This window comes from Scyliorhinus canicula, chromosome 1 (assembly GCF_902713615.1).
Source record: "Scyliorhinus canicula chromosome 1, sScyCan1.1, whole genome shotgun sequence".
In the NCBI taxonomy this organism is placed as follows: domain Eukaryota; kingdom Metazoa; phylum Chordata; class Chondrichthyes; order Carcharhiniformes; family Scyliorhinidae; genus Scyliorhinus; species Scyliorhinus canicula.
In genome coordinates this window covers 33769091-33795095 of record NC_052146.1, presented here as the reverse complement: position 1 = coordinate 33795095, position 26005 = coordinate 33769091, and the positions used below count along the sequence as shown (strand labels likewise).

The 26005-nt window shown below is 50.0% G+C and overlaps 1 long non-coding RNA gene across 1 annotated transcript in view; it reads right to left on the bottom strand.

Annotated features, from left to right (window-relative positions):
• LOC119977277 overlaps nucleotides 1-26005 on the bottom strand; it is a 167744-nt gene that overhangs the window by 134680 nt on the left and 7059 nt on the right. The window contains exon 2 of the long non-coding RNA XR_005463151.1: nucleotides 23407-23495. This is a non-coding gene — a long non-coding RNA (uncharacterized LOC119977277). The remainder of the gene's footprint in view (nucleotides 1-23406; nucleotides 23496-26005) is intronic.

Here is a 26005-nt window from a genome sequence, read left to right as displayed (position 1 = left end):
GTGACCCAAGCGGGAATTGAACTTGGGACCCTGGTGCTGTGAAGTAACAGTGCTAACCACTGTGCTACGGTGCTGCCCATTTATAGAGCCTTTCACATTGAACAATTCCCAAGCTGTCAGGCTGTAGAAGCAGATATGAAGACAGGAGATCCAAAGTTTGATATAAGAATGGATTTTAAAAGAACGTTTTATAGAAGGAGAGAGAGAAGGAGAAGTTCAGAAAAGGAAATCCAGAGCTTAAGTGGTCATGGCAATGAAAACACAGTTGCCAATATGTAAATATGTAAGTCCACATTATTGTTTTCAAAGCAGTGCCTTCATTCAAATGCCCCGAGGACATTTTGCATAAATGAATTTGATTGCTTACAATATAAAATTTGAGGGTCTGCTCTGGTTTGCAGACAGGATGTACCCACGTCCAACATTTAACCCCAGTTATGCTAAATTTATGGACTGGAAATTGCATAGGGCAGGGGTGGGCAAACTTTTCCGTGCAAGGGCCACATTCAGAAATTCACAATTTTAAAGGGCCGCATAGTATATTAAGTAAAATAATTAATATTTTAAATAGCCAAAATAAAAGGTCTTTAAAGAAAAAAAAGCACATTTATTTGAAAAACAAAGTAACTCAGTAAGTAACAGAACAATGTCAATGAGAATGATGCATCTGACTGCAGTCATTTACCAGTTTGTTGAAATCAGGTGTCAAGTTGCTTGTGCTGATCCTTAACACTGACAGAAGCACAGCCTAGCCGAGTCAATGATAAAAACGCGCATAGTGGGGTGGATGAGTGGGGCTGCCTTATTGGCCGGTTTAGTTGGGTGTGCGACCAATAGGAGTCCAGGTTACAAACAATAATAAGGCTTATTGTTTGTAACCTGGACTCCTATTGGTCGCACACCCAACTAAACCGACCAATGAGACAGCCCCACTCATCCACCCCACTACGCGCGTTTTTATGCGGCCCGCCAATGAGGTGTCCGGAATCATAACCGGCATTTTTGAAAAGCTGCCGGGGAAAAGCCGCTGAAGTAAATGCGCTTATTGAATAAGCGCATTTACTTCAGCGGCTTTTCCCCGGCGGCTTTTCAAAAATGCCGGTTATGATTCCGGGCACCTCATTGGCGGGCCACATAAAAACCTTTGTCGGGCCGCATGCGGCCCGCGGGCCGTAGTTTGCCCACCCCTGGCATAGGGCATAGCGTGCACATAAAACTTATAGGATGGAGGGAAATTCTATAGTTTAAAAAAATTAGTCCAATTTATTTAAGCCTGAATGATGTACTGAAGCAAAGTTATTAATACAAGCAATATTTTGAAATACATCAATTACAGCGAATCCATTAGCACTTACTGTTCTCTCAATTTATTCTTGAATGAAACAGTGTCATGGAACATTCTACTAGCGTATCAATCAAATATTCAAATAAAATATGCAAGTCGATCATTCATGGTATTCTTGCTCTGAGTAGCCTTTAGAAATACATTTAGAACTAAACGACAAGACAGGTCAATCTCAGATTTCCCTTAGTCCTTTGCAGTAGAATATTAATTATTTCATTCAGACAGCAATCCTGCTTATCTTTAAACATTAACATATTGTGCAGATTTTTATTGGCAACCAAATTGAAATAAGAGCCAATTTTGACTCCGCCTGTCTAATGATACATGCTGTCTTGTGTCTTACAGGACCAGCAGCCAGTCGTCCCGGGCTGTCAGGCATACCGTGCCCACAGCCAGTGCCTGGTCCAGTGGACCCAGGCCACGGTGGAGAGGGCAGCCGTCACAGAAGCCCTGCCACCGACACAGAGACACAGAACACGGACACCCAGGACACTGACACACAGAGGACGGACACACAGAGGACGGACAGGCCGGACAGTGACACACAGGCAGGGGCGCCACAGGGAACATTGGGCCAAAGGTCGACGCAGGGACCCTGGACTTTGGTCCGGATGACGACATGGATTTTTTGTCACTGCTACCTCCCACACCCTCCACCATCTCAGAGACTCTCACCTCGGTTGGGCAATTTAGTGATGAGGCTTCTGGGACACTCACTGGTGCGCACACCAAATAGCCGTCCCGGTACAGCAGGTGGAAATAGGAGCAACCGAAGGGCCAGATGGTCGAAGGGCAGCACGGCCCCAGCAACCAGCTGCCGCCCAGACAGTTCCCGGGTTCCTGGCCTTACCAGACCCACCCAGAGACCCGATGCAGTCAGACACCCAGGGACTAGACAACGGGATGACGGTCGGCTTCCAGCAGCTGCAAACGCAGGTGGAGCAGTCCAACTGCGTCCAGGAGCAGGGAGTGGTGCCGGTCATGGCTGCCACCCAAGCTGACACCGCACAGGTGCCGTCCACGGTGGAGGAAGTCTGGGCAATGGTGTCGGCCATGGGTCAGATTATGCAAGCCATGGGGCTTCATGGAAACGAGCACCAACGGGGAGCCAAGTCGCAGGGCAGGAGTCTCAGCAGTCCACCTCAACTCCTGCTGTACTGTCTGGGGAAGCACAAAGACGTAATGGTAGGGCCTGTAAGGCCAGGAAGTTAGACACCTAGTAAATTGGCATGGGTGCAGGGCACAGCTTAGTTATAAGGGCTATGGTACGTGTATGTTACCTTTCTAATTAAACTCACTGTTACACCAGTGCAAGCTGCCTCTGTGCTATGTCCGATGCTTGCTGGTCGGGTAGGGGACTGAGTGCCACTGTGGTCGCGGGGTGATGGAACGTTGAGCCCTGGTGGGTGTAATGTGTACCCCCCCCGGACGTCCACGCCACCCCGCCCCCAGCGATTCCACAGGGCCATGTGATGGAGTGTCCAGCACGCGTACAGGGACTTCACAGATGGAGGGTGTAACTGTGGCCATGAGTCAGACATTGTCTGATGATTTGGAGCTCAGAGCTCATCACAGAGCGGGTTGTCATCATCCTCCATGGCATTGAGCACACCAGCTTCCACAAGCAACCGTGTGAGCCCAGCCCGTTTTGCCGCAGTTGGATGTGTAATGGAGGGGTGGTGTGCATGTGGTGGTGTGGGAGGTAAGGGTGGTGGGGGAGGTGCGTTTCATGGGTATTGTGGGAGGTGGGGTGCGGGCTGGTGAGGTGGTGCTGTACAGTGGTGTCAGTGCCCTTGCTTAGCGAATCCCCACCCCCCAATTGGTGAAACGTGCACCGATCAACGCCTCCCGTGCTCGCTGGCCATGCCGTTGGCGTCGTCCATGTCCAGCTCCCATGTCCCATTGATTCCCCCCCTCACCCCAACCTCCTCATCTGGAGTGGCGTCCCTTCCTCATGTTTCTCTTGCCCCTCTGCCTCCCCCTCCTCCTCCAGCGCATCGCCCCCCAGCTGGGCTATATTGTGGAGGACGCAGCAGATCACAATGATGCGGCCGTCCCTCTCCGACGGGTACTGGAGTGCCCCTCCAGAGCGGTCCAGGCACCTGAAGCGCATCTTCAGAAGCCCAAGGCACCTCTCGACCACACCCCTGGTCGCTGCATGGGCATCGTTGTAGCGGGTCTCCGCGTCAGTCTGTGGCCTCCGTATAGGCGTCATCAGCCACGACCGCAACGGATAACCAGCAACCAGCCCCTCAGCCAGTGGGGAGGGTGTCCCTCGAACATGGCGGGGATGAACGATTGGGCCAATATAAAAGAGTCATGCACACTGCCCGGGTAACGGGTGCAGACGTGCAGGATCTTCATCTAGTGGTGACAGACCACCTGAATGTTCATTGAGTTGGCCCCCTTCCTGTTCATGAACACTGCCCTGTTCTCCGCTGGTGGCCGCATGGCGACGTGCACCCCATCAATCACCCCCTCTACCATGGGTATCCTGGCCACGGCAGCGAAACCCGCCGCCCGGGCATTCTAGTGGGCGCGGTCCACAGGGAACTGGATATAGCGTTCCGCGATGTCGGACAGGGCATCCGTCACTGCACGGATGCACCTGTGCACCTGTGAGATGCCGGACAGGTCCCCACTCGGCGACTAGAACGACCCCGTGGCGTAGAGGTTCAGGGCCATTGCCACCTTGACGGCCAAAGGGAGAGGGTGTCCTCCACCAGTCCCACACGGTGCCAGGTGTGCTATCAGGTGGCAGATGTGGGCGACTGTTTCCCGGCTCATCTGGAGTCTCCTCCTGCATGCCCTGTCCAGGAGGTCATCGAAGGACATGCGGTGACTGTAGACACAAGGTCTCATCGGGCGCCTCCAGCGCCGTGGCACCACCTCCTCCTCCCCCCTCCCCCTCCTCATCGGTATCCTCATCCTGTGCCTCGTCTTTTCATGGTCCACCTCCTCCTCTTCGTCCTCTTGCGCCTGTCGGGCAGACGGCCCTCCAGCCTGAGTGGGTGCCACCTGGCCCTCTGCAGCCCGTCCATCTGCTGCTGCCTCCGCTGCCTTTCTGAGCTGCCTGCGCCGACGCTGCCACAAGGCTGCATGCAGGGCAGCGGCCCCCGCCACGGTGGCCAACTTCGCTGGCTGGTGCCCAAACATTATGATCTGCAGGGGGTGGGGGAGTAGACAAGTTTAACCATGGCGCATGACCCCCTCAACAACCATATGCCATGGGCTACATGGCCGCCCTGGTTGGCAGCTTGCGTCCCTGCCATGCATGCCCCCCATCCCTACCTGGACCCTCGGTGCCCTGACTCCTGTTGGCCGTCCCTCCTGCTAGCACCACCGTAGAATGGCACAGCCCTCACTGAGGGCTGCCATAGGTGCGGCACTGCATCTACCCACCAGTGGGAACCGCCCTCTGGGAGGGCCGCCCCCTGGAGAGACCGGCACCCATCCGCACGGACGGGAGGCTTGCGCTCAGCCAGGCCCGGGGTCGGCGCCCATCAGCCTGGTTGTCGGATGGCATCCGTGACTTTGGCATCGCCCTGCCATGGCGGGCCGTTCCCGGCCGGCGGAGCTGAATCACCTGAGGAAGGAGCAGTCCTCTGAAAGCTAGTGATTCGAAACAAACCTGCTGGACTTTAACCTGGTGTTGGAAGATTATAGTTAGGGCATCTCCAATGTGCTACCCTACGTCCTTTAACACCCTTGGATAGAAAGCGTCAGGTCCTTGAGATTTGTCACTCTTGAGTTACATTAATTTCCTAGTTACTGATGCTGTACTTACGTTAATTGTATTAAGTCCCTGTCCTCTATCAACAATTAATTTTTTTGGGACTTCCGCCAAGTTATCCTCCTTTTCTACTGTAAATACTGAAGCAAAGTAATTGTTCAACATGTCTGCCATTTCCCCATTACTACTGCCAACATCTCCATGTTCCGCTTTTAGTGGGTCTAAATTGCTCTTGACCATCCACTTTCCCTTTATGTTACTATAAAATTCCTTCTTATTGACTTTGACGTCCCTTGCAAGTTTCCTTACATAATCCCTTTTTGTGCCTCTTGAAAGCTGCCTTGTGACCCTTTGCTGATCCTTGTACATGTCCCATTTGCCCGGATCCGTGCTATGTCTTAGATTTTTGTAACCTTCAGCCCCATCAACTTTTCAGGTACTACTTCTTTATTAATACTGAGTTCTTTCAGTTCCTTATTTTCACAATCCCTCGGTTCCCTAGTTTTACATTGTAAGAAGTCTTACAACACCAGGTTAAAGTCCAACAGGTTTGTTTCAACCTCCCTACCTCAGGGAGCAGTGCTCAGAAAGCCCGTGTTTGAAACAAACCTGTTGGACTTTAACCTGGTGTTGTAAGACTTCTTACTGTGCCCACCCCAGTCCAACGCCGGCATCTCCACATCACAGTTTTACATTGACAGTGCACTGAGAATGTAGAACATGCAGTGCAGAAAGAGGCCATTTGGCCCATCGAGCCTGCACCGACCCACTTAAGCCCTCACTTCCACCCTATCCATGTAACCCAATAACCCCTCCTAACCTTTTTTGGACATGAAGGGCAAGTTAGTGTGGCCAATCCACCTAACCTGCACGTCTTTGGACTGTGGGGGGAAACCGGAGCACCCGGAGGAAACCCACGCAGACATGGGGAGAACGTGCAGACTCCGCACAGACAGTGACCGAGCGGGGAATCGAACCTGGGACCCTGGCGCTGTGAAGCCACAGGGCTATCCACTTGTGCTACCGTGCGAGTTAGAGTGAGAATTGAAAGGCACATCTGTTGGCTGGGATCATCTGAGACTAATGGACGTGAGGAGATTGTGAGCCTAAAGACTCCTGAATGTTTGAAAAGTTATTACTGCAGCAGCAGGGAACAACTTCTTTTTACGTACACATTGATACAAATCTAGGATAACCGTTTTGACAAACCCTAGAGTTCTTTGGCTTGAGGAGTTAATGGTAAGAAAGTGTAAGTGCCAGGTCAGCAGGATGCAGGTTTCTAACTGTAAGTCACATGGTGCATAGCTCTGCGTCATAAAAAGTGGTTGTTCCAATATCAGTTTTAAGATGCTCTGGGGTAATAATATTAGAAACGTACATCATCACATTATTGTAAAATCGATACGCGTGGCATCTCTGATTGTGGAAGAACTAAATGACAGAGAGACTGGACTTACTAGTGTTTTACTGCAGCATTTTACAAAGCCGGTATTCAAAAGGATGTGAATCAGCTCCGTGTCTGCAAGTGTCAACTGCTGAGGGAGCCAGACGAGAAAATGAGAAGCTAAGCTGCTAAGGTGTATGTGTTACAATTAAGACCGTTATTTTAAAGGTATGACAGTAACAACATGCATTTATATGAGACCTTTTACAAAGGAAAGCATCCCAAGGTGCTTCATAGAAATGTAAGTCAAAAAAACTTATGTCAAACCAAAGAACGAGTGGTCAGGTAAGGTGAGCAGAAGCATGATCAAACAAGAGGGTTTCATGTGGTGTTTAAAGGCAGAGAAATGAAAGGGTTTGGAAAGGGAATGTCAGGCCATTCAATTTAGATGATTGAAGCTGTGGCTGCCAAATGGCCAGGAGATGGGAGGGAGACTGCACAGGAGGTGTAGCGAAATAAAGAGGGAGAAGGATTATAGGACGAGAGGAGGCTACAGGAGCTAAGAAGGGAAGTCTTGTGACACAATGGATAGTGTTCCTGCTTTTGGGTTTGAGTCCAAATCCAGGGCTTGATAGCTATGTAAGGTGCATTAATAACAACAAAGTGGGCAGCACGGTAGCATAGTGGTTAGCATCAATGCTTCACAGCTCCAGGGTCCCAGGTTCGGTTCCCGGCTGGGTCACTGTCTGTGCGGAGTCTGCACGTCCTCCCCGTGTGTGCGTGGGTTTCCTCCGGGTGCTCCGGTTTCCTCCCACAGTCCAAAGATGTGCGGGTTAGGTGGATTGGCCATGCTAAATTGCCCGTAGTGTCCTAAAAAGTAAGGTTAAGGGGGGGGTTGTTGGGTTATGGGTATAGGGTGGATACGTGGGTTTGAGTAGGGTGATCATTGCTCGGCACAACGTCGAGGGCCGAAGGGCCTGTTCTGTGCTGTACTGTTCTAAATTCTAACATGGCCACACAGGTTAATTATCAATCTGCTAATGCTTCCAATGTGCCTATGGCAGGTGTGAAAGAGCAGGTGATACTCCTGGTCAGCTGTGTTTGATGTAGAGTGGCTCCTCTGGATTCAGGCTAGTGACATGTGCCAGGTAAAACAGGCTATGGAAAACAAATGTATGCATTTGCTTTGTTTGCTGAATATATTTCTAGACACTGGAGGTGGTAATCGGGAAAGGTCAAGGCCAGTAACATTATCCCTGACCTCCACAGTATGAAGCACAGGCTGTGTATATTCCTGGGCCTGACTGGCGTGTTCATCGTTGGTCAACCATCTAAAACTAATGGAAAATGGCAGCTGGCTGGAGGAGAAGTTTAGCTCTGAGGTAGAAGGGTAATGTTGGGTTGCAGGAAGCTACCCATGGGGTCACCAGCAGACAGGTAAGTTGTAGATGTAGGTTCTGGAAGGCGTGATTGTTCATTATTGTTCTTGGCCCCACAAGGAAAGCAATAAAGATGTTTATAAACTTAACAGTTGTTTGAAACACCTCTCCTTCACTGGCATCACCAAGCTGGAAAACCACAATGGCTTCTCCACTCACACCACTGGTAATTGCAGTCAGGCCCCGATGATGTAATTGGATTCAAATCTGCATATCTAAAGCAAGACCACACCTGCTCTGAAGAGTAACTTGAATTGGTACTGTGGGAAAGGAGTGTGATATTGATATGTCAGGCCCCGTGTTTCGGCTGGACGAGCAGGGCTAAATTGCCGCTGAGGTGTCTTGGATCGGAAGTCAGTATAAGTCCTTGAGGAGGGGATGAACAAGGGACACTCGGCTCAAATTTGAGCAGGACATCAACATCGTTTTTTAAAATTTAAAGCACCCAATTGTTTTCCCAATTAAGCGTCATTGTGGTGTGGCCAATCCACCTACCCTGCAACTCTTTGGGTTGTGGGGGTGAGAAACACGTGGGCATGGGGAGAAAACTCCACATGGACAGTGATCCAGGGCTGGGATCAAACCCATGTCCTTGGTGCCGTGAGGCAGCAATGCTAACCACTGCGCCACCGTGCCATCCCTGAACATCAAAATAGTTAATGGCTTAGTCTTGGCTATGTTACAATGTTATATAGTCCAACTGGACTATAGTCCCACTTCCGGAAGGCGCTTGATAAGGTGTGGCACAGAAGATTAATTCACAAGGTGAGATCACATGGGATTAGGGGGAATTTATTAGCTTGGATAGAAGACTGGCTGACGGACAGGACACAGAGAGTCGGGATAAATGGGTCTTTTTCTGGATGGCAAGATGTTACTAGTGGGGTGCCACAGGGTTCGGTCCTTGGTCGCCAGCTATTTACAGTCTATATTAAAGACTTGGATACAGGGATATAAGGTTCTATAGCCAAATTCGCAGGTGACACACAAATAGGTAGGACAGTAAGTTGCAATGAGGAAATAAGAACCTTACGAATGGATATATATAGGTTAGCAGAGTGGGCCAAAATGTGTCAGATGGATTTTACCGTGGATAAGTGTGAGGTAATGAATTTTGGTTGAAAAAATGGAAAGGCAACTTGTTATCTAAATGGGGAAAGACTTCAAGGTGCTCCGATACAGAGGGATCTGGGTGTCCTTGTGCATAAGTCACAGAAAATGAGCATGCAGGTGCAGCAGATAATAAGGAAAGCAAATGGAATGTTGGCTTTTATAGCAAAGCAATTGAGTATAAAGGTAAGGAAGTGTTGTTGCAACTATACAAGGCATTGGTAAGACCGCATCTATAATAATCTTTATTATTGTCCCAAGTAGGCTTACATTAACACTGCAATGAGGTTACTGTGAAAATCCGCCAGTCGCCACATTCCGGAGCCTGTTGGAGTACACAGAGGGAGAATTCAGAATGTCCAATTCACCTAACAAGCACATCTTTCGGGACTTGTGGGAGGAAACTGGAGTACCGGGAGGAAACCCACATAGTGCTAACCACTGTGCCACTGTGCTGCCCATCTCATCCAAAACCCGTGGACTGTGTAGCACTCAGTCAGTACTTGTCGCTGATCCAGCCTCGTAGCTGAGACGTAACCTCACCGAGCAAGGTGGCCAAGAGGCCAACCCTACCCCTTAACATCTCAATTCCACTGTTGGAAAACGTTTGGATGCCCTAATGACATGCAACATCTTACCAAATGCACTCCTCCAATCTCAGATGGAGCACGGTGGGCAGCACGCTAGTACAGTGGTTAGCACTGCTGCCTCACTGTGCCAGGGACCTGGGTTCAATTCCGGCCTTGGGTCACTGTCTGTGCAGAGTTTGCACTTTCTCCCCGTGTCTGCATGGGTTTCCTCCGGATGCTCCGGTTTCCTGCCACAGTCCAAAGGTGTGCAGGTTAGGTGGGTTGTGTTGCTCGTTCTGCTTTCCCTTAATTTGCTCTGTTTTAATTACCTTCGCTGAAGAGTCGCCAGGTATCTTTCTGATACCACCACAGGGTTCACAGCTGAATACTGATCAATGACTCGATACACCAGTTAGTAAGTTTGAAATCAATGCACATTTATTTACACACAGTCAATTATTACTCATGCATAAACTCTACTCGCTAAACTACAACTACTACTAAAAGCCTATACTTAGCTTCGGGTGCCCACTCAGTCAGAGGAACAATGGCCATTGTCCAATTCTGATACTGCTAGCTTCGAACTGGTATAGAATAGTAGCTAGGAGCGCCTGTCTTGTAGCGTGCGTTGACTTTAGACTTACTTGGCTGATGCTTGGCGGGCCTCTCGTCGCTGAGAGCCAAATGCCAAGGTGAAGATGGAAAAAGTAAGAGTTCTCAAGAGCTTCTAAGAGAGCGAACTGACCTTGGGGACTCTGCTTTATACCCCAAGGGGTTTCGCGCCCTTCTGGGCGGACCCTGTACTTGGTCCCAATTAATTGGACCATGTCCCAATCGTTTGTATCGATTCTCTCCAGTAACGGGGTCGTTCCCCGATCGTTTGGTGGGCTCTATGTAACCGTTGGCCTGCCTTTGTTTTAGCTTCCACTGGCGCCGGGGAGTCTGTCCTGGTACCGATTGTTTCAATGTTTCTTTTTGTCCCCGGAGATAGCTCATTACTATGCTAATGGCTTGTAGTTTCAGTTCTGTCTGGGTTCTGCAGGTCCCAATCCACAGGAAACCTTGCACCACTTGTTTTCCAGTGCTGTCCATTTTTCCCTGCACTCTTTGCTAGTATCCATTTTGGAATCGGGACGTGGCCACCCCAGGTGGCTACAGTTGACCATGTTAAAAATTGCCCTTAGTGTGCAGTGATGCGCAGGTTAGCTCGTGGGGTTACAGGGATCAGGGTGGACATGGGTACAGCACTCCTTCAAAGGGTCAGTGCAGACCCGATGGGCTAAATGGCCTCCTTCTGCACTGTAGGGATTCTATGATTTTATTCGATGATCCATAGGGCGCGATTCTCCCAGACAGGGAGAAATCGTAAGGCTGGCGTCAAATCCGGGCGGGTTTGACGCCAGCCTCCCCCTCCCCGACCGGGAACCGATTCTGGTCCCCGGTCGGGGCTAGTATGCCGCGGCCGTGAACTCCGGCATCGCGGGCTTAACGAATTTCGTTAAGCCCGCTTGCCAGAGTTTGCGCCGGCTGACGCGTCACATGACGTCAGCCGCGCATGCGCGGATTGGAAGACTCCAACCCGCGCATGCGCGGATGACGTCATCGCGCATTTGCGCGAAACCCGCGCATGCGCGGGCCGGGATGCCCCTCAGCTGCCCCGCGAAATGATACAGCGGGGCGGCGGAAGGACAAAGAGTGCGCGGGAATCGGACTCGCTGCCCGCGATCGGTGGGCACCGATCGCGGGCCCATGGCCCACGGCCGTGGTACTGCCGTGCCAATCGGTGCCATGGTTTTCAAAATCGGGACTTTACGGCCGTTTTTACGAATGGCCAGACCAGGTGTGTTTGCCGTTCGTAAAAACAGCCGTAAAGGGCTTGGACTTCGGCCCATCGGACAGCTGAGAATCGCTGCTGGCCGTAAAAAAACGGCGGCAGCGATTCGTATCGGGAGTTGGGCGTGGGGGGGGGGGGGGGGGAGAATTGCGGGAGGGCGTCGGACTAGTGTGGCCGTAAAAATTTACGAACCCCGCTATTCTCCGCACCGTCGTGAGTGCGGAGAATTGCGCCCATAAAGTTTAAAGTTAACTTGCTCCAGATTTATAGCTGGATGCGCTTTGGCCTGTTATCAATGCCATTTGGAGAAAGTACATTCGAGATTTTCATTGGTGACCTTCCATATACAGAGCAGCTGAGCCTCCTTAATGGTTGCCTGTATTCCTATGTTTAAAGGCTAAAATGTAGCCGTTATGTGAGGCTGATGACTTCTGCAGTCTATCTTTAAAGTGCTAAAAACGGCAATGGCTCCAATGGAACCTTCTCAAGGAGATTATCCACACTTTTCTCAGCTCCAACTTCACTCCAGTGCTTGTAGTGTAGTTGAGGCTGCCCCAGGAATTAGGACCCTAGCTGCATTTAGCTCCTCCCCTCCCAGCTAGATTATTTCCAGTTTCGATTTCTGACTGTGCGATTACTTCAACTGGACCAGTTAGTGGTGCTCAAATACTATTTCACGACCAGCTTTGACCCTCCCTCTGTGATTGTCACTGTCTCTCCAATCTGGTTTAGCTCACTGGTCTAAATCGCTTACTTTTAAAGCAGACCAAGCAGGCCAGCAGCACGGTTCGATTCCCGTACCAGCCTCCACGGACAGGCGCCGGAATGTGGCGACTAGGGGCTTTTCACAGTAACTTCATTGAAGCCTACTCGTGACAATAAGCGATTTTCATTTCATTTTTCATTTTTCAACCCCATGGTGTAAAGGTAAATATACCCGCCATTATTCTCCAGCCTCCCCCAATAATTCTGGATCCTTTTGTGGGCGACAGTCCAACTCTCCTACCTGGACCCATAACTGTAGATGCCCCAATTCTCACTGTGGACACCACCCCTCCCCATCTTGAGGCTGTGTACACGGGCAGGTATAGAAGAGACCAACCCCCACATCCAAGAAACGTTTCACATGTGACGTTATTCCCCTTTACAGGCTGCAGATGCTTCCCTAACCCTGACCATCCTTTCTGCAGCCCTGTACCAAGACAGATACAACCATGGCCAACAATATTAAAACCATGACCAGCATATCAAGCTGTGCCTTGTCTTAATTGAACATACAGCTATTGCCCCTCCCTGAAGTGGGACTATGACATGTAGGTCATGCATGACCCAAGTGGCATAGCCCACAAAGCCGCAAAACTGACTTCTCTCTGGCACCTTGACTACCTGGTTGCAGACCAGGCACTATGACTGTCTTTATCTTTGCTCTTCCATTCCTTCCTGACTACTGATAACACATTGTCCCTCCTCCCTCACTTCCATGAGTCTCTGTTGCAGCACTAACTAATGGGAGTGATGTGACCATCAATTCACTCGGAACACGATTGGAAGTAAACTGTGGTTTTAATAGTCTTACAATTGAGCCTGCCTGCGACCAGAAGAACTGAGGGCAGGCTCACACGGCTGCAGCACTTTATACTTCCGGTAGTAGGAGGGGCCATGGGCGGAGCCATGGGCGGAGCCGAGGGTGGAGCCTCCATGAGGATGGAGTCCTCATCTCCCCCTATGGGCAGAGCCGCGCAACGGCTCACAGACAGAGCCCACAAGGACACAATACCATACAATACAATACAGTGTGAATTACATTCACCACAGGAAGCAATCCTTTCCCCTCTCCCGCCTCAGTGAGTCTTTGTGCAAGCCTTACCCTCTTGTGCCAAACTAACACCACCCCCGCCCCTCCCCCCTTATATTCCTGAGTCTGCATCCTTCCCCTCCATTTGGCGCAGTTCTGTCCACACGCCACCCACTACTTGTCTTTCATGTTGGGCTGCAGCTTCCCCCACTTGGTCTCCCTTCTGCCTGCCATTGTTCTTAACACCTAATTCCCCCAACCCTCCCACTTTGCCCAATCTCCCCAGTGACTCCTTCCCTTCCTTCCCTTGCACACCCCCAACTTCCTGATCACAATGCTGGTCTCTGTCTGGGTTGCTGCCCCGACTGAACCCGCAAATAATGGCCTCCATCAGAGAAAGGCATTGAAGAGCACAAACCTCCACCTCCAGCTCGACCAGCGTGGCTTCGGTGAGAATCCGGAGTGACTCTGCTGCAGATAAGCTTCCATTGTTGCACTCACCTAGACTTCGAAGGGTAGGGAGGGCCGACGGCAGCACACCACTAATATCCAAACGTGATTCAGACCGGCTTACCTTCCCACCAATGTTGGGCTTGATTATAGAATTTTATAGAATTTACAATGGGGAAGGAGGCCATTTGGCCCATCGAGTCTGCACCGGCCCTTGGAAAGCGCACCCTACACAGGCCCACACCTCCACCCTATCCCCGTAACCCAATAACCCCACCCAACCTTTTTTGGACAGGAACGGTAATTTAGCAAGGCCAATCCACCCAACCTGCACATCTTTGGACTGTGGGAGGAAAGCGGAGCACCCGGAGGAAACCCATGCAGACACGGGGAGGACGTGCAGACTCCGCACAGACAGTGACCCAAGCCAGGAATCAAGCCTGGGACCCTGGAGCTGTGAAGCAACTGTGCTAACCACTGAGCTGCCGTGATTTGGAGGAGCTATGTAATTCTGGCCAATGGTGTTTTTAATAAGCCTTTATGAGTTGCCAATGCATGCAAATGTGGGTGCCACCATGGATCAGCGCAAAACCCGACCCACCATCAGCCTAGCATGGACGTAGTGAGGCGGAAATTTTCCAGCCCTGCCCACCGCAAAAGCCACTGCGAGCTGGAGGGGTAAATTCCATCCATCGTCTCCATGATTTGATTGCTTGGCTGGGCCGTGCATTGACCTAAAGTTTGTTCTTTTAAGTTTGCGTTCTGTTGCGTACACTTATCTTGAGCTCTATTTCTGGCACATTGGAGTTTGCTGCCAATAATCACAAATTGATTGCTGCATATACAAGTAAAATAACTCTGATATCCCAGCATATCTTATGTTGCCCTATTATGTATTCTCATGTATTTTCTTGAATTTTGTTTAATTCCCTTTTCTTCCATGTACTGAATGATCTGTTGAGCTGCTTGCAGAAAAATACTTTTCACTGTACCTCGGTGCACGTGACAATAAACAAATCCAATCCAATATCCTGTTCTCCCCAAAACTCTCCTGGTGTCTCTGAAATCTACGAAATATGCACTACTGATTTCAAGCACTAACCCTACGCCACATTCTCTCTGATGATCCTTCTTCCTGGTCTTTATAATTACAATGTCTTTCCATTCTTCAGTATCCTCCAAATGCCTTGGAGTTTCTTTAAACAGTGCAACAAATTATTTACGAGTGCATCCAGAATCTAGATGTCCTGGTTGTATCTAGTTGGACTCAGATCCATTAGAAGAGAATATGCTCAGTAGAATCATAAAGAGCCCATAAAAGTTAGCAGATGTAGGATCTTTATAACCTCATAAAGCAAATGCTTTTTTATTGTTATTGAACAAACACGTAATCTGATCTTTACAACACAATGTTTGAGCCCAATAGAAACATCACGAAACACATAAAGGGGAGGAATCCATGGCAGGTTTTGCGTTCTGAGCAATTAGCTTTAGCACACCAAGTCTTTTCTGCTTTTGCTCCGACACAATATATTACTGACTTAATTAGGCACCAGTTACTGCATTGACACTGCTGTCTCATTCAGTAGCAGCATCGCCTCTTTCACCAATTTAAGAACAAACCAGAATTCAGCACAAACCGTTTTCCCAGTAATAGCCAGACTCACTTGGTAGATGTTGAGATGTTTAGTCGCATATACATCCCAATGATGGCATTGGCAAAATTTATGACACAATGAAAATGAAGAACTATCAAAGGATCTGTGGATGCTAGCAGGGTTTTTTTTGTTACCCTGTGCAGTTGGAACAGCAACTTTCCTTGTGCATGCATTGATTCCTGATGAACATGCCACCTATTTCCCCATTTTTTGACAGGTAATGCTGAATGCGTTGTGAAGTTGTTGGACCAGACCTCAGAGGGGAAACTGCTGGGCTAATGCCGAGACACTTACTCCTTAACTAACCTCAGCAATCACTGGACTGAGCAGCATTCACCCTATTTAGCAGAAGTTTGGTGACAATCCTGTCAACAAAGTTGTGTTTCTGCTGACCATCCACCAAAGTTATAGGGGCCAATTAAGAGAACTCCCGAGGGGATTCCCAGTAATTATATTGACTGCTATCTGACAGAGCATAATGCAAGAAGAAAGATGTGCATTTATTTGACACTTTTCACAATCACTGTATATCTCATTAACTATGTAGTCAATTAAGAACTTTGAGAAGTGCAAACGCTGTGATGTGAAGAACACAGCAATGAGATCGCACAGACAGCATTGTGATAGTGACCAGGTCGTCTGTTTTTCGTGATGTTGATTGAATGATAAATATTAGTCAAGATATCAGGATAACTCCCCTGATTCTTTGCAAAATAGCAAAAATGGGATTTTTTACTTCCACTGAGGGGGCCGAAAGGGCCTTGATTTAACAGCTCGTCTGAAAGACGAATCTCTGAAAATGCAGCACCCCCTCAGTACTACTGGAGCGTCAGCTTGATTTTATACTCAAATCCTCGAATAATACTTGAAACCAAAGGCCAGAGTGCTACCAACTAGAGTATTGCTGACACAATTGTCAGCAACGTAAATTCAAACTGTATACGTTAATAAATAACTTTAGTGCAATTTGTTGGAATTATAGAGTATTTTTTATTCAGTGAGATGAACTTGAATTAGATAACAGTACAATAATAGAAAAGCAAATTACAAAGAGTCATCTCGCCTCAAAACGTTAGCTCCCTTCTCTCTCCACAGATGCTGTCATATCTGCTGTGATTGCCCAGGATTTTCTATTTTTGTGTTCGACAACAGTATGTTAACTTTTTAAAGAGCAAATGTGCCAAGCAGACAAGAGTTATAATTGAATACTTAATTTGAAGAACCACAAATGTTATACAAAAACAATGGGCTGGATTCTCCGACACCTACACCGCTTTCGCGATGCGCCGCCCCCTATAAAGGGCGTACTGTCGGAGTACGCCGCATCGACGGCCTCAGGCCATTGCCTGAGGCCTGCCCTGCGATGCTCCGTCTCTGACTGGCCGAGTTCCCGACGGTGTGGGACTCTCATAGTCTCATCCGTCGGGAACTCAGCGTGGCGGCTGCGGACTCAGCCCAGCGCCGCCATGTCAGGGGAGGGCCGATCTGCGGGCAGGAGGGGCATTATTCAGGGCTGGGTGCACTGTCGCGGGGGCGGTCTGGGGTGCCCGAGCCCGCCGAAGAGGAGACTATTTTTCTGGGCCGGGTCCCCAGGCTGCATCTGCCATGAAGCATGACGTGGCCGCTGCAGCCGCCAATGTGCGCATGCGCGGCCACGGACCCGGCAATGCTCCGGGCTGTATTGGCAGCTAGAGCCGGGAGCTCTGCACTGCCCGGCTGCTAGCCCTCTGTGATGATCAGAATACCTTGCCCCTTTAAGAGGCTTGGAACCCTGGGGGACTCCGCCTCTGGCTACGCCCCCTGGAAACAGTATTTAAGATGAGACTCCATTTTGCGAGCACACTTCTCTTGGATGCTGCCATTGTTCACTGTTTATTAAAGCCTTTGATTACTGACCTCGCTTTCATGTCGTAATTGAGAGTGCCTCACCCTCCCACCCCTGGAGCAGGGAATCGGTGGCCATTTTGTGCCAGTTTTCCTGGTGTAAAACACCACCGTTTTCATGCCAGCGGGAGGACTTAGTCTCCCAAATGGAGATTCCAGCCCAATATCTGTAAGCATTGATATTTTCCTGTTTGCTAAATATGTTTTTTAAAAGGCTCAAAGTGATTGAACCACCAGATATGTGGGGAAATGCCAACAGAGCCAAAAAAAAAGTTTGTGAGCCACATTACATGGTCTGGGAATACATAAGTAACAGGAACCAAATAAGCTGGGGGGCACAGTAGAACAGTGGTTAGCACTGCTGCTTCACAGTGCCAGGGTCCCAGGTTTGATTCCCGGCTTGGGTCACTGTGCGGATTCTGCATGTTCTCCCCGTGTCTGCGTAGGTTTCCTCCGGGTTCTCCGGTTTCCTCCCACAAGTCCCGAAAGACGTGCTGTTAGGTGAATTGGACATTCTGAATTCTCCCTCTGTGTACCCAAACAGGTGCCGAACGGTGGCGACTCGGGGCTTTTCACAGTAACTTTATTGCAGTGTTAATGTAAGCTTACTTGGGACAATAAAGATTGTCATATATAAAGTTAGGACATATCAACATCTCTTTTATGAAGCAAATTGAACAATCTTACCATTGATTTTCATCTGTTCAAGCACCCCATTTCGTCATGTCTTGTGCAAGTTCCCTGGTTGGCCTGTGCTTAACTTAACTGCAGCATCTCTTGTAATCCAAACCGTTTTGGTTGAGGAACAACATATAGTAAATAAGAATTGGTGAGAAGGATAACCGTTTATATACCATTGTAGATATAAAATAAATCCACAGAAAAGGCAGAGAGGTGGACATAAAGCAAGAGTAGGCATAATTTGAGGTAGGCAAATGACAGACAGCTGAGGCAACTAGGCCTGAAGCCTGTGGGCCCTGTGCTTTATTCCGCTCCTGCTGCACCTGCGTGATGAGTACTGTGGTCGTCACGAATGATGTATATATTAGGTGATTTGTGGTAAGGCCCTGTACTACAGGTACGGGGGTAGTTCCCTGCCTGCTGGCTCCGCCCAGTAGGCGGAGTATAAATATGTGTGCTCCTTGTACAGCAGCCATTTCACCAGCTGCTGTAGGAGGCCACACACCTTAGTGTATTAAAGCCTTGACTGTATCCAACTCTTGTCTTTGTGCAATTGATCGTGCATCAATTTAATACACTAAAGGTTTCCTAAGATGGACCTCCGCATCAAGCCGGATCGCATGCGGCTGGATCCGCAATCGGACAACACCAAAAAGGACTTTCAACATTGGTTAGCCTGTTTCGAAGCATACATCGGTTCTGTGCCAGACCCAATTCCTGAAGCTCAGAAGATTCAGATCCTCTACACGCGGTTGAGCTCCAACATCTTTCCGCTTATCCAGGACGCGCCGACCTACGCAGAAGCCATGGCGGTACTGAAAGAAAACTACGCTCAGCGGACTAACACGCTCTATGCCAGACACATCCTCTCCATTCAGGCGTGCCCTGATTCCCCTAGTTAGAGACTGTGACTGTCAGGCCGTCAACGCCACGGAACACTCAAACTTGCTCATGAGAGATGCTTTTGTCACAGGGATAGGGTCCGATTACATCCGACAGCTCCTCTTAGAAGGAGCCACACTTGACCTAGCAGAGATGAAAAAGCTAGCGCTCTTGCTTACGCTTGCTTTGCGCAACATCCAAGCCTACACGCATGGCCCACTCCTCCTGTGCATCGTGAACTCCACTGATGGCCACCCCATCATAGACCTCACCAGCGACCCCCCTCAGCAAACCCCACGCTTGTGCCGCGCAGCAGCCAACTAACCCCGGGGGACCCAAATGTTACTTCTGTGGGCAGCCTAAACACCCTCAACAGCGCTGCCCGGCCCGGAACACCTTTTGTAAGGCCTGCGGCAAAAAGGGACAGGCCCGCGCCGCTATTGTTCCGACCCCCCCACGTGCGACCAGCGGGCGCTGCAATCTTCCCCTCCTCGGACCACTTGCGATCAGTGGACATCGCCATCTTCCCCTCCTCAGACCACGTGCGGCCCGTGGGCGCCGCGATCTTGTTTAACCCCCACCACGTGCGGCCCGTGGCCGCCACCATCTTGTTCTCCCCAGGATCTTCGGTTGCCGCCATCTTGTCTCCCTCACAACACGTGCAGCTCGTGGGCGCCGCCATCATATCAGGACCCATGCCCCCCAGGCAATTCATCGCCGGCCACCATCAACGACCAGCCACGTCTCGCCTCGATCACGATTGACCAGTCTCGCCCACACAACCTGTCAACTGCTTCCACCAACGTGAAGATCGATGGGCACAAGATCCCCTGTCTGCTGGACTCCGGGAGCACCGAGGGCTTCATTCATCCCGATATGGTAAGGCGCTGCTCCCTCGCGGTACACCCCGACAACCAGAGAGTCTCCCTGGCCTCCGGGTCCCACTCCGTGGTGATCCGGAGGTACTGCATAGCTATCCTCACCGTCCAGGGTGTGGAGTTCAGCGACTTCCACCTCTCCGTCCTCCCCAACCTTTGCGCTGCCTTGCTACTCGGCCTGGACTTCCAGTGCAACCACCAGAGCCTAACACTGAAATTCGGCGAGCCCCCACCACTCCTTACTGTGTGCGGCCTCGCGACCCTAAAGGTCGACCCACCTTCCCTATTTGCAAACTTAACTGCGGACTGCAAACCCGTCGCCACCAGATGTAGACGGTACAGCACCAGGACAGGACCTTCAGCAGGTCCGAAGTCCAGCAACTGCTTCGGGAAGGCATTATCGTGGTCAGAACCAGCCCCTGGAGAGCCCAAGTGGTGGTGGTGAAAACTGGCGAGAAACACAGGATGGTCGTGGACTACAGTCAGACCATCAATCGGTACACACAGTTCAATGCGTACCCCCTCCCTCGCATATCTGATATGGTCAATCAGATTGCACAGTACCGGGTCTTTTCTACAGTGGACCTGAAATCCGCTTACCACCAGCTCCCCATCCGTAAGGCCGACCACCCATACACTGCCTTCGAAGCAGATGGCCGCCTTTTCCACTTCCTCAGGGTTCCTTTTGGCATCACCAACGGGGTCTCGGTTTTCCAACGGGAAATGGACCGAATGGTTGACCGGTACAGACTGCGGGCCACCTTCCCTTACCTGGATAACATCACCATCTGCGGCCACGATCAGCAGGACCATGCCGCCAACCTTGCCAAATTTCTCCACACCGCCACTCTCCTCAACCTAACTTGTAACAAGGAGAAGTGAGTATTCAGCATGAACCGCTTAGACATCCTCGGCTATGTGGTCCAGAATGGAGTTCTGGGGCCCGATCCCGACCGCATTCGCCCCCTCATGGAACTTCCCCTCCCCCACTGCCCCAAGGCCCTCAAACGATGTCTGGGGTTCTTTTCTTACTACGCCCAGTGGGTCCCAAACTATGCGGACAAGGCCCGTCCACTCATTCAATCCACTCTGTTTCCCCTGACGGCCGAGGCTCACTAAGCCTTCAAGCGTATCAAGGCCGACATCGCCAAGGCCGCGATGCACGCAGTCGACGAGACGTTACCATTTCAAATCGAGAGCGACGCATCAGACGTCGCTCCAGCCGCCATACTCAACTAGGCAGGCAGTCCCGTGGCATTCTTTTCACGAACGCTTCATGTCTCCGAAATTTGGCACTCCTTTGTCGAAAAAAAGGCCCAAGCCATCGTTGAAGCAGTGCGGCATTGGAGGGATTACCTGGCCGGCAGGAGATTCACTCTCCTCACTGACCAACGGTCGGTAGCTTTCATGATCAATAACATCCTTCAATAATGGGGCAAGATCAAAATCGATAAAATCTTGAGGTGGAGGATCGAGCTCTCCACCGACAAGTATTCGATTTTGTATCAACCCAGTAAGCTCAACGAGCCCCCCCGATGCCCTATCCCAAGGTACATATGCCAGCACACAGGTGGACTGACTCCGGACTCTGCACGACAATCTTTATCACCCGGGAGTCACACTTTTGTACCACTTCATTAAGGCCCGCAATCTGCCCTACTCCATTGCGGAGGTCAGGGCTGTCACCAGAGACTGCCAGGTCTGTGCGGAGTGCAAACCGCACTTCTACCGGCCAGACCGTGCACGCCTGGCGAAGGCCTCCCGCCCCTTTGAACGCCTCAGCGTAGACTTCAAAGGGCCACTCCCCTCCACCGACCGTAACACGTACTTCCTCAGTGTGGTCGATGAGTACTCCAGATTCCCCTTCGCCATCTCATGCCCTGACATGACGTCTGCCACCATCATCAAAGCCCTCAACACCATCTTCGCTCTGTTCGGCTTCCCCGCCTGCGTCCACAGTGACAGGGGATCCTCATTCATGAGCGATGAGCTGCTTCAGTTCCTGCTCAACAAGGGTATCGCCTCGAGCAGGACGACCAGCTATAACCCCCGGGGAAATGGGCAGGTGGAGCGGGAGAATGGGACAGTGTGGATGGCCGTCCAGCTGACCCTACGGTCAAGAAATCTCCTGGCTTCCCGCTGGCAGGAAGTCCTCCCGGACGCACTGCACTCCATTTGGTCGCTCCTATGCCCTGCGACTAATGACACACCCCATGAAAGTCTCTTTGCCTTCCCCAGGAAGTCCACCTCCGGGGTGTCGCTCCCGGTTTGGCTGGCAGCTCCAGGGCCTGTACACCACCATAAGCACGTACGACTCCACAAGGCGGACCTATTGGTTGAAAGGGTACAGCTACTCCACGCCAACCCACAGTACGCCTGCGTAGCGTACCCCGACGGCCGCCAGGATACTGTCTCCCTCAGGGACCTGGCACCAGCAGGTTCCCCGCACACACACCCCTCTGGCCCGGCGCCACCCTCCCCTCCCCCAGCGCACCCAGCCGCAACTCCCGCCCCAGGACAATCCGGCCTCCCCCTGCCCACGCCCTAGGATAACGAGGATGTCGGCACGCTTCCAGAGTCACCGAGGACCAGACTGACACCGGAATCGCCGCCACCGCTGCGGCGCTCCCAGCGGCAGATCAAAGCTCCGGACCGACTGAACCTCCAACTTGATCGGGACTCTTGAAACAACATCCTTCTGTATAATTCTCCTCCATCCCACTGGACTCAATTTTTTTCTCTCTATATTTTAAAAACATATACTTGTATATAGTTCACCCCCACCCCCCGCTGAACTCAATTGTTTTTTTCTCTCTGTATTTTAAATCATGTACTTGTATATAGTTCACCCCCACCCCCCGCTGCACTCAATTTTAACAGGGGGTGAATGTGGTAGTCACCACTGATGTAGATATTAGGTGATTTGTGGTAAGGCCCTGTACTACAGGTACGGGGGTAGTTCCCTTCCTGCTGGCTCCGTCTAGTAGGTGGAGTATAAATATGTGTGCTCCTTGTACAGCAGCCATTTCACCAGCTGCTGTAGGAGGCCACACATCTTAGTGTATTAAAGCCTCGATTGTATCCAACTCTCGTCTTTGTGCAATTGATCGTACATCAAGTACCTTTAACCGTGAATGTTTTGTGGGCAATAGAGAGGTTTGACTGTTTACCTCATGTTCTATGTCTGAACTGGAGTTACCTCAAGGGCAGGTAAAGAAGACTTACTCTGTATCTAATCCATGCTGAAATGAAATGAACTGAAATGAATGAAAATCGCTTATTGTCACAAGTAGGCTTCAATGAAGTTACTGTGAAAAGCCCCTAGTCGCCACATTCCGGTGCCTGTTCGGGGAGGCTGGTACGGAAATTTAACCCGCGCTGGTGGCATTGTTCTGCTTTAGAATCCAGCTGTTTAGCCCACTGTGCTAAACCAGTCCCATGCTAAACCTGACCTGGAGTGCTCGACAGGGGAGCTTTAATCAGTGTCTAACTGATGCTATACCTGATCTGGTGGAGTCACATGCTGACAATGGTGATCAAAATGTCCTTCTCGGACACCTACTCACATCAATACAAAAGAAAATTGAAGGATAGAAAATCACATTAATTTGGCACAAGGCTGCTTCATAGAGACAATGTAGGCTGTACAGTGACCTTTCACCTCTAGAGCTTGGGTTCAAGACAAATTGGGTAAAATGGATGAAGATGTCATCTGCAACGTGCATTAATGAGTTTCAAAGTATTTGGCTTTCACACAATCATACCTGAGTCTCTCGTCGGGAGATGTTGAAGAATCTCTGATGAATGGCACATCGGATCCTCCTGTCATTCAGAAAGTGAACCGTATGGGATCCTGGTGATTAAATTAAAAACATGATTTCCTTGTTGTCCATTGATCCTCATGCCGTTGTCACTCACTGTCAGGCCTGCCTTCAACTTAAATATGAAACCAATGGTTTTGAAAAATAAACTTAAGATGGAGAGTTGACAGGTGGCTCTTATTAAATGTGTTATGGTTTCTTAGAATGATACGAAAACTGTCACCAGAGTCCACAGGAGACATATGGCTGTAATTCCTCAGCTGCAGAATGCAGGCAGTCTGAGTATTGGTAGTTATCTTTTTTGCTGAGGGAGGTTTTCCAAAAACAAAGTCATAAACTTACAAAGTTAATGGAACCAGACGACTGGAACTGAGATCTTCCTAGTCGGGAGGTTCATTTCTCAATGAATTGTAGATACAGGACAAGAGTAATACAGGAAAAGAGACACGGTGATAAAGAGGCACAGGAAAAGAGGGATAGGGAGACACAGGGAATGTATCATGATGGAAATTAGGCACATAGGTGTCACCCTGGGATAACACGGACTGCAACTGGATGCAGTTGTACTGGAAAACAGACACCAAACTTAGACGTTGGTTCAATACGATTTATTGAACTTCTGTAACAGTGCACACAGCTTGCTTTGGGTTGACACTCTACTACTCTAAGTGTGCTAACTATACCTAACAAGACCAGACTAGCTCTGAGCCACGTGTAGAAGGTGCTAACTGATATATACACCCTAACTGTCAGTTGTCACCAGTGGAAAGAGGCAGAGTGCTGATGCCTCGCGTGTTTTAGAACATAGAACTTAGAACAGAACAGGCCCTTCGGCCCTTAATGTTGTGCCGAGCCATGATCACCCTACTCAAACCCACGTATCCACCCTATACCCGTAACCCAACAACCCCCCCCCCCCCCCCCCCCTTAACCTTACTTTTTATTAGGACACTAAGGGCAATTTATCATGGCCAATCCACCTAACCCGCACATCTTTGGACTGTGGGAGGAAACCGGAGCACCCAGAGGAAACCCACGCACACAGGGGGAGGACGTGCAGACTCCGCACAGACAGTGACCCAGCCGGGAATCGAACCTGGGACCCTGGAGCTGTGAAGCATTTATGCTAACCACCATGCTACCCTGCTGCCCATGTAGGCTTGCATTAACACGGCAATGAAGTTACTGTGAAAATCCCCTCGTCGCCACACTCCAGCGCCTGTTTGGGTACACTGAGGAAGAATTCAGAATGTCCAATTCACCTAACAAGCACATCTTTCGGGACTAGAGCAGCCAGAGGAAACCCACGCAGACACGGGGAGAACGTGCAGACTCCGCACAGACAGTGACCCAAGCCAGGAATCGAACATAGGTCGCTGGCATTGTGAAGCAACAGTATATGTCCAACTGCTCTGGCTTCCAGTTAAAACTAAAACCAAAGTAGAGCCCCTCACTCTGCAAAGTGGCCACCTGTTGCTGACAAATGCCCCTGCTATTATGATTTAATCTACATGCTCAGCCCTCTGTAAGCACAATATGAGCACATTTGGAACTTACCATCCCCCACACATACAGACACCTTTATCCAGCATGAATTTAACTATAGGTTTTGTCCTTCCAGGTGCATAAACATTAAATTAAACCCACTCAAAACTATACTTTAATTCCAATGTTTGCTGATACAAATATAAATCCCTCAAAAAATTCTTTGTTTTTCTAACAATGGGCCAGATCCTGGCACATTGCGTCCCAAGGGGTGTTGGGTATTAGGGAGTTGGGTTTCAGCATAGGGTCGGGTCGGGCCTGGTGAGGTCAGCCACATGTGGATAGGTTAGATCGGGCCTCAAGGAGGTGGGGGTGGGTGGAGGGTGGAAGAGTCCTTGTTATGTTAGGGGAGCCTAATTGGTGGTGTACACAGAGGGTTGGAAGGAGAGACCACTGGAGGACCCTGGGAGTCGGGGGAGGGGGGGGGGGGGGGGTGGACGAGTCCAGTGACGGATGGAGAACGTCTGCGGCGCTTGGGGGGAGTCCCTTGTGGGTTTGTGGGCGTGGGGCTCATTGCAAATTAACCTAATATGACTTCAAAGTAATTTGAGTTAAAAGAGAAAAGTAAGATAAAACCAAAGACTTTTGAAACAAAACACAAGGGATTATAACAGTAAGATTTGCAAGAGATAAGAATAGAAAATTAAATGGCTACTTTCATTGTGGGAGCATTTCTGCAAGAGGAGGACAAAATATTAGGATCCCTAAAATTAGAAAAATGATAGCGGAGCAGGTATCATATTTAAAAAATGTTCAAAATAAAGCACAGAGACCCGAGGTTCTAAAGGTGCTAGCTCAGTGTTTGGTCTCACTTCAGATTCAGAACAAGGTAGAAGAGCTTGAAACAGAATAGATTATCCTAGCAAACGTTCACCTGGGAGAGCAGAGTAGAGAGCTACAGTTCCAGGCAAAAGAGAAAGGAAGGACATTTTGAAAGAGAGAGAGAAAACATTTCAGATGCAGAAGCTGAAGATAGGGCAGCACGGTGGCGCAGTGG